Source organism: Triticum aestivum, chromosome 5A (genome assembly GCF_018294505.1).
Source record: "Triticum aestivum cultivar Chinese Spring chromosome 5A, IWGSC CS RefSeq v2.1, whole genome shotgun sequence".
NCBI classification, from domain to species: Eukaryota; Viridiplantae; Streptophyta; class Magnoliopsida; order Poales; family Poaceae; genus Triticum; species Triticum aestivum.
Genome location: NC_057806.1, coordinates 655,307,230 through 655,312,548, shown reverse-complemented (window position 1 = coordinate 655,312,548; position 5,319 = coordinate 655,307,230).

Below are 5,319 nucleotides of genomic sequence, written 5' to 3'. Positions count from 1 at the left end.
TTTTTGGTATTTTTTTGATAAAGATGCAAAGTAAAGTAAAGGCAAAGTAAATAGCAAAGTAAATAACTAAGTAGTAGGAGATTGATATGATAAAGATAGACCCGGGGGCCATAGGTTTCACTAGAGGCCTCTCTCGAGAGCATAAGTATTCTATGGTGGGAGAACAAATTACTGTTGAGCAATTGACAAAATTGAGAATAGTTATGAGAATATCTAGGTATGATCATGTATATAGGCATCACGTCCGAGACAAGTAGACCGACTCCTGCCTGCATCTACTACTATTACTCCATTCATCGACCGCTATCCAGCATGCATCTAGAGTATTAAGTTAAAAATAGAGTAACGCCTTAAGCAAGATGACATGATGTAGAGGGATAGACTCATGCAATATGAAGAAAACCCCATCTTGTTATCCTCGATGGCAACAATACAATACGTGCCTTGCTGCCCTTACTGTCACCGGGAAACGACACCGCAAGATCGAACCCAAAGCTAAGCACTTCTCCCATTGCAAGAAAGATCAATCTAGTAGGCCAAACCAAACAGATAATTCAAAGAGACATGCAAATATAACCAATCATACATAAAATAATTCAGAGAAGATTCAAATATTATTCATTGATAGACTTGATCATAAACCCACAATTCATCGGTCTCAACAAACACACCGCAAAAACAAGATTACATCGAATAGATCTCCACAAGAGAGGGAGAGAACATTGTATTGAGATCCAAAAAGAGACAAAGCCATCTAGCTACTAACTATGGACCCGTAGGTCTGAGGTAAACTACTCACACTTCATCGGAGGGGCTATGGTGTTGATGAAGAAGCCCTCCGTGATCGATGCCCCCTCCGGCGGAGCTCCGGAACAGGCCCCAAGATGGGATCTCGTGGATACAGAAAGTTACGGCGGTGGAATTAGGGTTTTGGCTCCATATCTGATCGTTTGGGGCTACGTGGGTATTTATAGGAGGAAGAAGTACGTCGGTGGTGCAACAGGGGGCCCATGAGGGTGGAGGGCGCGCCTAGGGGGGGGGGGGGTAGGTGCGCCCCCCTACCTCGTGGCCTCCTATTAGGTGTCTTGATGTAGGGTCCAAGTCTTCTGAGTTGTATTCGATGAGAAGATCACGTTCCCGAAGGTTTCATTCCATTTGGACTCTATTTGATATTCCTTTTCTTCGAAACCCTAAAACAGGCAAAAACATCAATTCTGGGCTGGGCCTCCGGTTAATAAGTTAGTCCCAAAAATAATATAAAAGTGGATAATAAAGCCCAATAATGTCCAAAACAGTAGATAATATAGCATGGAGCAATCAAAAATTATAGATACGTTGGAGACGTATCAAGCATCCCCAAGCTTAATTCCTGCTCGTCCTCGAGTAGGTAAATGATAAAAACAGAATTTTGATGCGGAGTGCTACTTGGCATAATTTTAATATAATTCTTCTTAATTGTGGTATGAATATTCAGATCCGAAAGATTCAAGACAAAAGTTCATATTGACATTAAAATGATAATACTTCAAGCATACTAACAAAGCAATTATGTCTTCTCAAAATAACATGGCTAAAGAAAGTTATCCCTACAAAATCATATAGTCTGGCTATGCTCTATCTTCACCACACAAAATATTTAAATCATGCACAACCCCAATGACAAGCCAAGCAATTGTTTCATACTTTTGACATTCTCAAAACTTTTTCAATCTTCACGCAATACATGAGCGTGGGCCATGGATATAGCACTATAGGTGGAATAGAGTGGTGGTTGTGGAGAAGACAAAAAGGAGAAGATAGTCTCACATCAACTAGGCGTATCAACGGGCTATGGAGATGCCCATCAATAGATATCAATGTGAGTGAGTAGGGATTGCCATGCAACGGATGCACTAGAGCTATAAGTATACGAAAGCTCAAAAAGAAACTAAGTGGGTGTGCATCCAACTTGCTTGCTCATGAATACCTAGGGCAATTTGAGGAAGCCCATCATTGGAATATACAAGCCAAGTTCTATAATGAAAGATTCCCACTAGTATATGAAAATGATAACATGAGAGACTCTCTACTATGAAGATCATAGTGCTACTTTGAAGCACAAGTGTGGTAAAAGGATAGTAACATTGTCCCTTCTCTCTTTTTCTCTCATTTTTTTATTTGGGCCTTTTCTCTCTCTTTTTATGGCCTCTTTTCTTTCTATTTTTTTTATTTGGGCTTCTTTGGCCTCTTTTATTTATTTTTCGTCCGGAGTCTCATCCCGACTTGTGGGGGAATCATAGTCTCCATCATCCTTTCCTCACTAGGACAATGCTCTAATAATGATGATCATCACACTTTTATTTTTCTTACAACTCAACAATTACAACTCGATACTTAGAACAAAATATGCCTCTATATGAATGCCTCCGGCGGTGTACCGGGATATGCAATGATGCATGAGTGACATGTATGAAAGAATTATGGATGGCGGCTTTGCCAAAAATACGATGTCAACTACATGATCATGCTAAGCAATATGACAATGATGGAGTGTGTCATAAACGAAACGGTGGAAAGTTGCATGGCAATATATCTCGGAATGGCTATGGAAATGCCATAATAGGTAGGTATGGTGGCTGTTTTGAGGAAGGTATATGGTGGGTGTATGATACCGGCGAAAGGTGCGCGGTATTAGAGAGGCTAGCAAAGGTGGAAGGGTGAGAGTGCATATAATCCATGGACTCAACATTAGTCATAAAGAACTCATATACTTATTGCAAAAATCTACAAGTTATCAAAGCAAAGTATTACGCGCATGCTCCTAGGGGGATAGATTGGTAGGAAAAGACCATCGCTCGTCCCCGACCGCCACTCATAAGGAAGACAATCAATAAATAAATCATGCTCCGACTTCATCACATAACGGTTCACCATACGTGCATGCTACAGTAATCACAAGCTTCAACACAAGTATTTCTCCAATTCACAACTACTCAACTAGCACGACTTTAATATCACCATCTCCATATCTCAAAACAATTATCAAGTATCAAACTTCTCATAGTATTCAACACACTCATAAGAGAATTTTATTATTAATCTTGCATACCAAGCATATTAGGATTTTAAGCAAATTACCATGCTATTTAAGACTCTCAAAATAATCTAAGTGAAGCATGAGAGATCAATAGTTTCTATAAAACAAATCCACCACCGTGCTCTAAAAGATATAAGTGAAGTACTAGAGCAAAATTATATAACTCAAAAGATATAAGCGACGCACATAGAGTATTCTAACAAATTCCAAATCATGTATGGCTCTCTCGAAAGGTGTGTACAGCAAGGATGATTGTGGTAAACTAACAAGCAAAGACTCAAATCATACAAGACGCTCCAAGCAAAACACATATCATGTGGTAAATAAAAATATAGCTCCAAATAAAGTTACCGATAGAAGTAGACGAAAGAGGGGATGCCTTCCGGGGCATCCCCAAGCTTTGGATTTTAGGTGTCCTTAGGTTATCTTGGGGGTGCCATAGGAATCCCCAAGTTTAGGCTCTTGCCACTCCTTGTTCCATAATCCATCAAATCTTTACCCAAAACTTGAAAACTTCACAACACAAAACTTAAAGTAGAAAATCTCGTGAGCTCCGTTAGCGAAAGAAAACAAAAGACCACTTCAAGGTACTGTAATGAACTCATTATTTATTTATATTGGTGTTATACCTACTGTATTACAACTTCTCTATGGTTTATAAACTATTTTACTAGCCATAGATTCATCAAAATAAGCAAACAACACACGAAAAACAGAATCTGTCAAAAACAGAACAGTCTGTAGTAATCTGTAGCTAGTACAAGATCTGGAACCCCAAAAATTCTAAAATAAATTTCTGGACGTGAGCAATTTATCTATTAATCATATGCAAAAATAATTAACTAAATATAACTTTCCAAATAAAAATGACATCAGTTCTCGTGAGCGCTAAAGTTTCTGTTTTTTACAGCAAGTTCAACAAGACTTTCCCCAAGTCTTCCCAACGGTTCTACTTGGCACAAAGACTAATTAAACACAAAAAACACAACAAAAAACAGAGGCTATATAATTTATTTATTACTAAACAGGATCAAAAAGCAAGGAATAAAAATAAAATTGGGTTGCCTCCCAACAAGCGCTATCGTTTAACGCCCCTAGCTAGGCATAACAAGCAGGAATAGATCTAGGTATTGCCATCTTTGGTAGGCAATCCATAAGTGGCTCTCATAATAGATTCATAAGGTAATTTAATTTTCTTTCTAGTAAAGTGTTCCATGCCTTTCCTTAATGGAAATTGGAATCTAATATTTCCTTCCTTCATATCAATAATTGCACCAATCGTTCTAAGGAAAGGTCTACCAAGAATAATAGGACATGAAGGATTGCAATCTATGTCAAGAACGATAAAATCTATGGGCACATAATTCCTATTTGCAACAATAAGAAAATCATTAATTCTTCCCATAGGTTTCTTAATAGTGGAATCCGCAAGGTGCAAGTTTAGAGAGCAATCATCAAAATCACGGAAACCTAACAAATCACACAAAGTCTTTGGAATCGTGGAAACACTAGCACCCAAATCACATAAAGCATAGCATTCATGATCTTTAATTTTAATTTTAATAGTTGGTTCCCACTCATCATAAAGTTTTCTAGGGATAGAAACTTCCAATTCAAGTTTTTCTTCATAAGATTGCATCAAGGCATCAACGATATGTTTAGTAAACGCTTTATTTTGACTATAAGCGTGAGGAGAATTTAGCACGGATTGCAACAAGGAAATACAATCAATCAAAGAGCAATTTTCATAGTTAAATTCCTTGAAATCCATAATAGTGGGTTTAGCAACATCTAGGGTTTTAATTTCTTCAATCACACTTTTATCAAATTTAGCATCAAGATCAAAAGATTCAGAATTCTTGGAACGCCTTCTAGGTAAAGGTGGATCATATTCAGTCCCATCATTATCAAGATTCTTATTTCAAAACAAAGATTTAATAGGGGACACATCAATAACTTTTAGATCTTCATCATTATTTTCATAGGAACTAGAAGAACACACTTTTATAAAGGCATCTTTCTTAGCACGCGTCCTAGAGGTTCTTTCTTTGCACTCATCAATGGAAATTCTCATGGATTTGAGAGACTCATTGATATCATGCTTAGGTGGAATAGATCTAAGTTTCAAAGAATCAACATCAAGAGCAATTCTATCAACGTTCCTAGCCAAATCATCAATCTTAAGCAATTTTTCTTCAATCATAGCATTACAATTCTTTTGCGAAGTAATAAATTCTTTAATA